At 45.4% G+C, this 12,980-nt stretch overlaps 1 protein-coding gene across 4 annotated transcripts in view; it reads right to left on the bottom strand.

The window, feature by feature from the left end:
- Positions 1 to 12,980, bottom strand: part of znf536 (zinc finger protein 536) — a 266,047-nt gene that overhangs the window by 217,596 nt on the left and 35,471 nt on the right. For 2 of the 4 annotated variants that reach the window (XM_086072167.1, XM_086072169.1), the window contains exon 1: positions 5,661 to 5,791. The exons of 1 other annotated variant lie outside the window; for it this stretch is intronic. The gene's annotated coding sequence lies outside the window, so the exon portion shown is untranslated. Of the gene's footprint in view, positions 1 to 5,660; positions 5,792 to 6,234; positions 6,429 to 12,980 lie in introns of those variants that run through there. One more of the 4 variants, XM_086072170.1, reaches the window with a different exon arrangement.

The raw sequence follows: 12,980 nt of genomic DNA, 5'->3' as shown, positions 1-12,980 counted from the left end.
ACGAGGACAAGAACAAGAAGCAGAAGGAGGAGGAGGAGGAGGAGGCGAGAGGAAGTCAACGCATACTTTACAGTTATTTGCTATACTACTCGGCCTCTGAGTATTCATGAGGAGAAGCAACAGGAAGACGAGGAGACTGAGGAGGAAGAGGAGGAGAAAGAGGAGCAGGAGGAGGAGAATGATGAAAAGGAGATGAGTGGGTGTTCAACAGGAAGAGGAAGAGGGGGTCAGGGAGGATGAGGAGTACAAGGAGAAAAGCAAGGAGGAGGATGAAAAGGAGGTCGAGGAGCAAGAGAAGATGGGTGCTCATGAAAGGGAAAGGAGGACATGGATGATGATGAAGAGGAGGACAAGTGGGGAGTATGTGTCCATGAGGAAGACGCAGAAGACGCAGAGAAGGAGGAACTAGACAAGAATGAGAAAATTGAAAACAAGAAGGAGATGGAGACGAATAACCAGGAGGAGGCAAACAAGAAGGAGATGGAGACGAATAACCAGGAGGAGGCAAACAAGTAGAAGATGGAAGTGGACGGACAAGGAAGAAATTGTGCTCTTCATCATGTCTTTCCAACTTCCTCCCTTGTCGAGGCCGGGGAGGAAGTAGAGGAGGAAAGAGACGATGGAGGAGAAGAAGAACGAGGAGAAGGACAAGATGGAGGTGGAAGGAGGAGGAATGCTCTTCATCATACAGTTCAAAGGTGTGCCTCCTCCTCCCCAGGACAAGAATGAGGGCCATGAGGAAAAGGGGGAGGAAAAAGAAAGGAAGGAGGACAAGGCAGAAGGGAGCGGAAGGAGGAAGAGGAGAACACAGATGTTATGGGCGAGGAGAAGGAAGAAGAGAAACAAGTTGAATATGGAGGAGGAAAGAGGATGATGAAGGAGGAAGAAGAGAAGGAGAATGAGGAGAATATGGAGGGAAAGGAAAAAGGAAGACAAGGAGGTGCTCATCATCATCATCATCTTCCTCAGCCTCTGAGGAGGATGACGACAAGATGGACGAGGAGAAAGGAGAAGAGGAACAAGTTGAAGATGAAGGAGGAAGAGAATGAAGAGAAGGAAAAAGGAAGATGAGGAGGAATGAGGAGGAAGACAAGGAGGTGCTTTTTCTTCCTTTTTCCTTCTCCTCATTCTCCGTCTCCTCATCCATCATCCTCTTTCCTCCTCCATCTTCAACTTGTTCTTCTTCGTTCTCCTCGTCCATCTCATCTGTGTTCTCCTCCTCCTTCTCCTTCCGCTTGCTTCTTCCTTGTCCTCCTTCGAGGAGGTGCTCAACATCCTATTCAAAACTGCAGCTCCTCGTCTTCCTCAGCCTCTGAGGAGGATGACGATGACTAAGAGCCCAGAGGCCGAGGAGCAGAACGACACAGATGAGGAGGAGGTGCTCGTTATCGTTATTAATGCTCCTCATCTTCCTCCTCCTCGTCCTCCATCTTGTTTGACTGCCACTCATTTGCGTTACGTCGCAGACAGACGGCGGTTCGTGCGTGCGTCTCCTGATCCACTCGGCGACGCCGTGTGAATTGTGTAATGGATATGACCCTCCACCCTCACACACGCGCGCGCGCGCACGCACGCACGCACGCACACACGTTTCACACACGCACACACACTCCTGTTGAAAGCGTGCGAATGCTAAACAGTAGCTGCCTGATTGACGGCCGCTAAGCTGTTGTCTCTGGGAATGACATGGCGGAAAACAGGCACATCAAAGCAGGCGGGGGGATTCTGAGGTGGGGGGGTTGGGGTACGTGGGGGGGGTTCTTGACATCCCGAAAATCCCAAATGAACTTTGGGAAAAAAAGAACAACAACAAACAGGAGAAGGGAAGAGAAGAGAGAAGCTGAGAGAACAAAAAGATGAACAACAATTCTCTCTTTTTCTGGATGCGCGCGAACACACACACACACACACACACACACACACACACACAAGCACACGCACACCCACTCACACGGTCACACTTGTGTCAAGGCCACACAACTTCGCACACACTCACACACACCTGCACTGCAAGAAAGTTTTGAACACGCCTTATCAAACACACACAACAGAAGCGAGTGCCTTAAGCACAATACAAAATGGATGAACCTCAATAATAATAATAATAATAATAATTATGAAAAATAATTCAATATACTGAAAACAGGATAAAACACACACTCGCATATCCTGCAACCCGACCGTATTGGCATTAGAGTCAAGTTTAATTTAAGCAAAAATGTGATGTGAGTGCCCCCAACACACACACACACACACACACACACAAACACACACCCACACCCCCACACACACACGTACACACACAAACTCATCTTGGATCGTGCTCCCCCTTCAATAAACATTCAGCGCCAGCGCATGAGAATCAAGTCGCTTTGTTTCAACTGTTTTTCTTTTAATTTAGGCAACAAATGTGACATGACCCCCCCAATACACTCCTATCCTAATACACACACACACACACAAACTCTTCCAAATTCTTGGTCCCCCCCTCTCAGCATGAGGAGTCAAGTCTCTTACACTTTTCTTTTAATTCAGGCACCATATTTGACAAAATAAATCCCCCCCCCCCTTCACACTTCACTCATCCCAAACTCTGCACCCCCTCCCCCCGAAAAATCATGCACGCTCCCCACTTCGGCATGAAAGCCAAGCCTGTTTCTGTCCCGCACTTGTTTTTTTTTTTTTATTCGGGCATCAAAATTGACAACTACCCCCCCCCCCCCCCCAACACACACACACACTCATCTCATATCTTGCCCCCCCACCCTGACAACCCTGCACGCTCACCGCAGCGTCATGAGTGTCTTTCTGTTCCACACTTTTAATTCAGGCATCAACTTTGATGAGCCCCATTTGGACCCCCATTAGAACCCCGTCTGCCTCCTTGCCCCCCCCCCCCTTCCCCAAACACATGCACACAGAAAAAAAACTCAACTCATCCTGAATTCCGCATTCCCTTCCAAAAAAATTGCCCCCCCCCCAACAACCCCCAGCATAAGAGCCAAGCCACTCTTTAATTCAGGCATCAATTTGACACCCCCTTTAGGACCCCCTCCCCATTACGCAACATGCGACTTCAACATGACAAAACCTGCTGCTATTATAAAACAATGAAGCTGAACGGCATATTATATACAATCAACAAAAACATGAATACTAAAATACATTACAAAATATAATATATGCCGTAATAAAATAAAATGTAAAATAATATTTGAAGTTGACTCGGGTTTCGACTGCACTTCCTGCCTCTCAATTTCCATCCGCTCAAAATGATAAATACGCGACAAACCGCATTTTTTTTTTACACAGGCATCAAATTAGACGTCCAAAGCAGGAAGACCCCCCACCACCCCAATCCCCCCCCCCCCCCAGCCGCCACACATCTCCGCCCCCCATATCACGCCCCAACACGTACACACACTCCAGAGTGACACATTTATACCGTTAGGAGACATGACGACATCATCATGCATTCTGCTGCTCTTCATCACCCTCCTCATCATCATCGCCATTAATGTGACACACACTTGTTAAACACACACACACACACACACACATTCACGACCATCCATACGCAGCGGGCCCGCTTTTGACACGGAAGGTTTATTTTCCTCACATATGACAAACGCCAGCCTCCGCTGCACTTGATCAATTGCACGATTAATGAATTGCATTCTTCTCCACTTTTTTGAATGACACATATGGCGACCTGTCCTTTTATTTCTTTGGCAAGCGGCTGACTTTATTTGTCCGTGACAAATTGTTACATTTCTATTCATCGCCGCTCGAGCCCGTCCGCGCCCCGCTGAAGTCCGCGGTGCAAAAAAAGGAAGATGAATTTTCTTGCCGTGCTTCATTCAAGAGTGTGACGAGCGGAACGCGGCAGGAAAAACGGCAAACAATTGCAAGCCATCGTTTAACCCTGGATAACTATTATTAACTAATACGCACATTTAATTTTAATAGCATCAAAAGTGATGATTGAATTGTGCATTTCATTTAAGTGTGTGCGTTACGTCGACCTTGGTAGAAAACTAATTATTACTTTAAGTGTCACATCTAATCCGAGTTTCCACATTGAATTGTGTTTGTTTTGAAGTGTTGAACGCGACAAACCGGACGACGCTAAACCGTCAAATGTCGACTGTCGCTGCCAGTTAACGTTCTTCATTTTGTGTGTGTTGAACTTGATAGAAAAGTCAACTCCACCTTAACCGCAGCAAGACTAGTATGACTAATTGGTGTTTAATGATGTGTTGAATTGCGTTTTGTCCAAGTGAGAGCGTGTGCGCGCGCGCGCGCACGCGCTACATGTTGAACTTGGATGTCGACAGACAAACTACACACTTCACGAGAACCAGAAATCAACTAGTGACTCTTGTTACTATTACTAATTTACTTGCTTAATTGTGTGTACTAAATTGAGAGTGTGCTGTCGTGTACGTGTTGAAGACGGGAGTTTGATGTCACGCCGCGACAAGGCTGAGGTCACAGTGGAGTGTTCGCGTCGCTGCGGGGCACGGCGGTCACCATGTTGGTGGGGGTGGGAGGGCGGGGGGGGGGGGTAACTGTTACACGCACACACTCACTGACACACTCAGGACTGCCAACGTTGGACAGGTAGGACAGGAAGAGGCTGTTGTGACAATGACGGTTAATTAATGCCCCTTCCCTCACTGATCAGGTGGGGGGGGGGGGGGCGGGGGGGGGGGGGGGGGGGGTTAGCATGGGGTATATCCACGTCACAGAAAATCGACTGGCAGTGCGCGAGCCACTTGTGTGGCGAAGAACGACAACAGCGTCACACGCCAGTGATTGACAGGCGGTTCAAACCCTCACTTCCTGTAATCCCAATGGGAGGGGGGGGGGGGGTTCTACATACCAACAAATAACGACGTCCTCAATCTACTTTTTAAACCCTAATTTGATAAAATGGCGACGGCGAGGCCTCGTCAATGAGCTGACATTCTCACACACACACACACACTCGAGCATTTGACACAACATGGCCGCCAATCAACATCATTTGGAAGCCCCCCCCCCCCCCCCCCCCTTTGACAGACCCCCTAAGGTGCAAGTGGCAGGTTCAAGTCACATGACCTCGGGTTCAAAGTGCGCGCACGCACGCACTTGTAATGGGATTACAAGGCCGCCGTTGTTGCTCCTCTTTTCACGAGTGTCATCCGGAAAAAAGGCGTCAAAATGCACACCGGGAAGAAGACAAGAAAACTCGAGCGGGGTCTTCCCTTCCACGTTCGGACAACTTTCCCACCTCTGCGAAAGCCCCCACCACCCCCCCGCGGGGCCGGGCGGGCGACCCCCGCTCGGCGTGACATCTGCTCGGCGCGTAACACGTCAAACGAGCCCCGGCCGCTACAAAATGGCAGACTTGTCATCTCCTCCGCCCGCTTTTCTCCTGTCTGTCATCTTTTTTGCAACTTTCTTGCACAAAACGTTGAGACGAGGACGCCGCACGCGCGCGCGCGCGCGCGCGCTCAAGTTGGAAAAGAAAAGGCGAAAGAGTCCACGCACGACGCGCGTGCAAAGAGAAATCCACTTTCATCTCGCGCTCTAATTGCTGCGTGATTAATTTCACGGGAATGACGCTAACCTCAAAGGTTAAAAAAAAAGAGACCGCAAAGAGTGCGTTCACTTACCTTTCTTCTTTTTATTATTATTATTTTTTTTATTCCTGCCGCGTGCAAGCTGACGGATGGTAAAAGTGCGCGTGGGACCTGTTAAAGAGCTTCCACGCTCCACGCGCGCATCCCGACCTGACGTGGGAATCTTGTCCTTGTGAACCCCCCCCCCCCCCCTCCACTCTCTCTCTCTCTCTCTCTCTCTCTCTCTCTCCACTCCCTCCGCGTCCGTCCGTCCCTCCCTCCCTCTCTTTCTCTCTCTCTCCCTCTCTCTATCCTTCCTTCCTCGCTGCGCGTGTCCCGTGGATCGAGCCTCCGCGTCCGTCGGCACCGGCAAGCATCAGCACGCAGGAAAAAAAAATAATAATAATAAAAAATCCACTTTCTTTATTTTGACCTTCAGTATTCCTGCGGTTTGTTTTTTTGGTTGTTGTCAAAGATGAGGTGGGTTACAAATCCCAAATTGTGCGGCGCTCGTGCACGTCCTCTCGCGTTGTGCTTCGATGCACGCCGCCACGCGAGACAGCAAAATTCCCTTGAAAAAAAAAACAACAACAACAACAACAACAAGATGGAAAGTGGAATTTCTTACCTTAAGCGGTCTGGAAGAAGAAAAAGAGGAGAAGAAGAAGAAGAAGAGTCCGGAGGTCGAACGTGCGCGTGGCGCGTTAGCGTGCGCTTAAACAAGTCCTGAGCGCTCCAGATGACGAGCGTACGTATGCGTGCGCGTGCGTGCGTGCGCTTACATGTCGGTGAGCGTAGGTGTGTGTGTGTGTGTGTGTGTGTGTGTGTGTATACACCGTAACACCTTGTGGCGTATTTCATGTAAATAAGCCGCCTCGCCGATATGCGCGTGCACGCGCTCACACACAAACACACGCTCCTCCCCTCTGACGTCTCCACCTTCTCACACATTAATAATAATCATAATAATAATCATAATTAAAGTCAAATATGACGTGGCTATTTATAATTATTAACACCAATGCGGCAAAGTGTTTCCCCACTTTAAAGTCAAATTGAGCTTTTATTCTCGAAACAACACTTTTGGAAGCAACTTTTTTTTTTTTTTAGAAAGAAAAAAAAAAGCTACACGTGCACGCGCACGAGGACCGGGATTGTGCGTTATTGCGCGCAGCTTCCAAGCTCGATAATGCAATTATGCAGGCGTGCACGCGCCGGGTTGGGAATGAATGGATGAATGGGGGGCTTTGTGGAGGGATGATATCATGATGATGATGATGATGATGATGATGATGATGATGGTGGTGATGGTGGGCGCCTAATGACGATCTCTCTCTCTCTCTCTCTCTCTCTCTCTCTCTCTCTCTCTCTCTGTCTCTCTCTCTCTCCCTCTCTTCCTCACTGTCTACGCACACAACAATATCATTTTTCATAAAACGCGCACACACATAGCCCCCACTGCGCGTGCACGCCGGGTTCACACGGCAGCGCGCGCATGCATGAGAGAGTCAAAATGTCGATCGGATTGCACTCGGAAGTGGACGCACATAATAGGAGGGGGGATAAGAGGAAAAAGGGAGGGGGGGTCATATTCATAAGCCCCCCCCCCCCTTTGCCCCTCCACAAAGGGGCAAAGGGGGGGGGCAAACAATGACTATATGAATGGTCAATGACACTTATATAATAGTGGAAATGGAAATGACTTATTATGATCATGATAAATGTTTTGCACAATATGTGGCATCATTTTTCTTATTATGGAATTGAGGAAAAACATAAAGCAAGTATATGAAATATAAAAATATTGTAAGTGGATACTTTCAAGTTGTGTGTGTCCTTTTTTTTATTATCAGTAAAATCTAATGTCATGAAAGACTGGTGATTTAAAAATATATATATTAACACACATATACACTTATTAAACAATTAAATAAATGTGCAGTCAAGTAACATAATTGTATCTTGCTGGCTTTTGACTAACTCAAGGTTTTAAATGTGGTTTTGCTTCTTCTTTTTTTTTTGTAGCTTTTTGAGAATCAAATTGAAATTTGAGAAGAACTTGGGTGTGTTCAAATAACTTTTTTTGTTGTTTTTATTTGACCCCCCCCCCCCCCCCCCCCCGAAGTTTGTTATTGTGTTTGCAGCTGTTCCTAATATTTTGACCATCTGGGTCCGAGCCAAACGGGGAACAAGCAAAAGATTAGAAACAGCTGTACACGCCCAATCAAGTGTCCATCGGTAATCCATGCGAACTTTTCTCCTTTTCATGTTGATGAATTGAGACGGCGTACCTAATAAAGTGGCCAGTGCCGAATCAGTCTTCTATGTGCTTTTTTTTGTTTGTTTTTTGTTTGTTTTTTACCCAATTATCAGAGCTTCTATACTTAAGTATTGAGTGGGCACTTTTGCTACCTCTGAAAAGGTGGAAGCACTTTTCCGTAGCATTTTCGAGAAAATGACAAAACACAAGTAGCACAAACTCTGTGCGTGCGTGTGCGCGCGCGCGTCAGACATGACTAACGACCTAAAGAAACCCTCCATGCTGAGCTTTTAAAGGCTGATCAGGAATTCTCTGGGATGTTCTGAACTTCCTTTTTTTCCCCCCCCCCCTCCCAGTGGAGCGACAAGAGCGAGCGAGTGTGAAAGAGCGAGCATCAATAACAGCACCGGAGTACGTCTATGGAGTCGATAGTGGGGGGGGGGGGGGGTCCTCGGGGAGGCCGGGGTGGGGGGGTCTCGGGGAGGCCGGGGGGGTCTCGGGGCTCCCTTTGGCCGATTCTCCATGGATGAGCGGCGCCTGCTCGCCCCCTTTTGAAGCGCCACCGCAGATTGTTTGAGTGGATGACAGGTCGCACAAAGCGCCGGCGATGGGAACGCAGGTCAGAGAGGAAGCGTGACACAAAAAAGCACCTGATTGGACGCCAACGCCAAACACACGCAATGACTCGCTGTTATTAGGAGAATGTTTGACGGATGTTTCAAGAGCCACGAAATAAAAGTCTTGCGTCGAACACAATCAAAGAAAGTCGATTCTCTTCTTTTACCCCCAAAATAAATACGTTGGCTTCTCTGGAGGCGTTCGATTTTTGAGTGACCCGGCAGTAAACATGGATTGGTTTCACCAAAAAACACCAATTTCAGAGAAAACCAGCTTATGTGAAAAGAAACATGAAGCAGTTCAGTAACTTGAGGCGAATATTTTCCTTGCTTTTGACTTTCAGTCAACAAAATGAGACGAGAAAGTGAACTTTTGACGACAAAATAATCTGGAATTTAAAGATGCAGTAAACTTTATTATATGTGTTTGTCATTCACGTCATAAACCGCCTTTTTTTTTTCACGATCATGGCACTTTTTCTACGTCCTACACAGTTAAACATGTCGAGTAAATTTGACTCCATTTAGAGTGGGGCCAAATCAAATAAAAGTCACTCAAGGGTTGAGGAACGAACTCACGACCTTTCGCTTCGGAGACAGTCGATCTACTCTCTGAGCCACGCAGCTCCCGCTGTATGTTAATATATCGCTCGTGTCAGCTGGAACCGTAACTCCAAGAGAGCAAAAAAAACGATGCGTTTGGTCTCCTCTTGGATATAAGCAAATAGTAGGAGGGGCTTAGCTCAGGTGGCAGTGTGGCAGTCTCCCAAGCTAAAGGTTGTGAGTTTGTTCCCTAACCCTTGAATGACTTTTATTTTTACTCTCTTCAAAGTGTAAAAAAAAAAATGCCTACTCTAACAGAGTCTATTTGGTCCCACTCTAAATGGAGTTAAATTTATTCCAAATAGAGTCAAATGTGCTCTAGAGAATGTACTTTGTATGATTGACGTGACAAGACAAAATTCACCGCTATTCTTCGTCTTTTATTTTGATCTCAAATCCAAACAAGCTGGCCGAGACCCTCTTTTAATATTTACGTCGGTGGCAGCAAAAGTTTGGATTCCAGTTGATGAGCACGTCCACGGCCTGTGACCGAGTGCTGCAAGTCGTCCAGCGCTAACTAGCATCATGTTGTACGACGCTAAAAGGTACCGTTGTGATCATTTAAAACCAGGACATTGATCGAGACCAGACCTCACCAAGACCAAGACCAAGACTATAAAAAGATATTTGAAGAACTATGATAAGGTTGAGCATTTAAAGAGAATTCTGTCTTTTACATTTTATGTTCTTTGAAATGCACTCAACAGCCTGTGTAGTAAAAAAAGAAAGAAAAGAAGAAGAAGATATTTTTTTCTCAGGACAGACTATAGAGTGCGTCCCAGACCACCAACCCATTTAAGGACACACAGCTGGTGTACAAAAAGTATCCCACGATAATAAGAACAATTTAATACAAATCACAAGAATCACAAGGATTAGCATTCATGTGGCCAGAAAGAGAAGAAGAAGAAGAAGATATAAAGTCTAAAAGGAAACAGCTGACTCCAATTGAAGAAACAAATGTTTCGCACGGGAGGTCTAGACGATCTGCTTTGAGATTATGATTGGATTACTTTTTATTTTTACACAAAATCAATGGCCACGCCATATTAACGCATGCGCGCACACACACACACCGAACTCATAAATGCTGTCTTTGTCTCTCACACAAACAAAATGAGCTTAACTTTGCAAAGTTCAAAAATTCAGACCCTGAACTGCAGTTTGACTGAACCACATGAAATGTACGTTTATCGCGCGTCGTCCAACTAAAAAGTCTCAAGAGCGCAAGCCTGAAAAGATACAGAAAGTTTGCCACATTTTGGCGACTACAATTTGAACCACACGTATAAAACAGACGAAGGACGCTAAATTGCGAAGGTTTTCAATTGTTGTCATCGCATGTGGGCGGAGCATAACAGTGATGTTTAATGGCTGACACTCCCAAAAAGTAGCTTGAAAAAGTGTCCAGTATGTTATTTTATTTTAAGGCCCGTTTGTCCGAACAACATGTCTATCATAAGAAAAACCCACAAAAAATCTCCATGCCTGAAAAAGGACAGAAAGTCCGCCATCTTGGTTTGAAGTGACCATCTTGAGGACATTTGCAGGTGTTCTCCAAATACGAACTTCCTGAGCAAGTCCTTTGATTTTGTCTGATTGCTACCAAATGGGAACCACTTATATTGGACGGATGTGCCGCGCAAAATTGTGACCAATCGGAGGAATGGTCGTTGCGTGTGGGCAGAACATGGCGGTGACGTTTGATGATTGGCCCCTCAAATGCTGGCTTCAGAAACACTTACAAGAACTTGTTGAAAATTAAACGCCTGACGACTGTTTGGGCCGAACAACATCGAGTTTGGTTGTCACGTCCATCACGAGTCGATGCACGGAAAAGTCTCAAGAAGCAATGCCCGAAAAGACAAATGAAGGCTTCCATTTTGGTTTAAAGCGACAATTTTTGAGACAGGTTGGTGAGATGATTAACTCTTTTACTGCCAAAAACGTTAAATAACATTTAGTAAAAACCTACTGAGGGGTGCCAAAGACGGTAATTGAGATGTTTTTTTTTATTTTTTTTTATTCAGCTCCTGTAGCCAGTCAAAATGATTCTAATGAAATTTGGTAGACGGGCCTATCCTGTGTGCAGCAGATGCACCAAAGATAAAAGAAAAGATACAAGAAGTACGCCATCTTGGGTTAAAGGGGACATTTTAGGAACATTTGCACTATTTCCAGAAGTCCCTCAAAGACAAAATTATCCAAGAGATATTGTCCAATTGCTATTAGGTTTGAACCACCTGCAGTAGCCAGAAATTGAGTTGCCATAAAACTAGCAATCTGAAGAAATCCACACGATAAAAGTTTCGAGTTTCTATTTTGGTAATATTTTTCAACGTTTAAAATATTTTCCTTACAGCGTCACCTTGCATATTTGCAATTCACTCCTCGTGGATGAGCCTATTTGTGGATTTCTTGGGTGAATCCTGGTCAAACGATACGAGTTCACTGCTACTGCTACCCAGCTAAAGCATTGTCTAACATAAAAAATATTGCCTTGGTGCCATCTAGTGGCAATGTGTTACCAACAAAACGCTGATGACGTACTGGACGTTTAAGAGCTTTGTCGCCATCGTGTGGCGTCTACAAGCAATTACACATAATCAGCAAGGCTGTGCCCCGCCCGATCTTACATTGCATTTAAGGGAAAAATTGAAAATAAATAAAAACATGCTAGTTGTTCAATTTAAATAAAGATAACAGTCCAAATTATAATGATTGTGCCCTCGTGGCTATCAGAAGCAGCATAATTACGAGTAGATATTGAGAAAGGGGAAGAACTTATTCATTTCCTGTTTCCTGCAGAGACTCCTTGTGTATATATTTTTTTACAATCCGGTCATGGGCGAGCGGTTATGATTATAAACATGGCAGCCGAGCTGGTGTAACCTCAGGCGAGGTAAGTAACTTGAAACAAAGTGAAAATGTTTGCCCAAAGCCGAACTTTGAACTCCCGCCGGATGACACGTGCGAGTGAGGTCGTTCCTCGTGTTTTGCACTTCAACACGTCAATCAAGCATTTTGCATCAAGTCGGGCGAAAAGTCACTTTGACAGCGTACAAAATCTTCGCTAAGCAAACAAACATGGCGAGTCAAATGCATGGCATGTTTCTGTGTTGGCTGAAAATCCCAAACGATGCAATACAAGTTGATTCCCTCTGACAACGTCAACGCTAACTACTGAACACTATAAACTCACATTAAAGCGACTACATTTGAGTCCTGAACGTGGCAGTAATGCACATTTCAAACCGTTTCCACCTGTCAACGCAAAACAAGATGAAAAATACAATTGAACTGCCCCAAAAAAACACTGTAATGTTCACGCCACATCACCAGCTGGCGATGCCAATTTGTAGAAAAAGAAGAAACAAAGTTTTGCATTTTAAAGCTCTTAAAAGTTTTGTAAACAAACGAAAACTGTTTTTCGATGGGTTATTTTAGTTGAAAATGAGTTTACATCAGCAAAATGTTTTAATTTGCCCAAAAACACTTTGATACTCATGCCAGGCCACTAGATGGCAATATCGCCAAAAACCTGGACTTGATCTTTTAATGTACATTTGATTTTACAGCACATTAGCGGCCTCATGAGGAACGTGGCAACAGTCATGCCAGACCAATAGTTGGCGACGTCACGTTAAGTTTTATATGAAACATTCTTCTTTAATCATTTCTCAGACACAAAATTGTTCAATGAAGACAACATTGGAATGTCTTCTGAAATGTTGTAATATAAGTAGTCGACATTCAACATGACGCAATGCTAACAGTTTGAAAGTTTGCCATACATTCGTGATTTGATTTGTTTGAGGTTTAAGGCTCCAAAAAGCTTTTTTTGTTGTTTTGTTGAAAATCGGGTTATTTAGTCGGCTTCTGAAGACAAAATTG

The sequence above is a fragment of the Leptonotus elevatus genome, chromosome 3 (genome assembly GCF_054856555.1).
Source record: "Leptonotus elevatus isolate MCC_2025b chromosome 3, RoL_Lele_1.0, whole genome shotgun sequence".
NCBI classification, from domain to species: domain Eukaryota; kingdom Metazoa; phylum Chordata; class Actinopteri; order Syngnathiformes; family Syngnathidae; genus Leptonotus; species Leptonotus elevatus.
The sequence above is the reverse complement of the archived record's forward strand: the minus strand, read 5'-3'. Positions and strand labels throughout refer to the sequence as shown.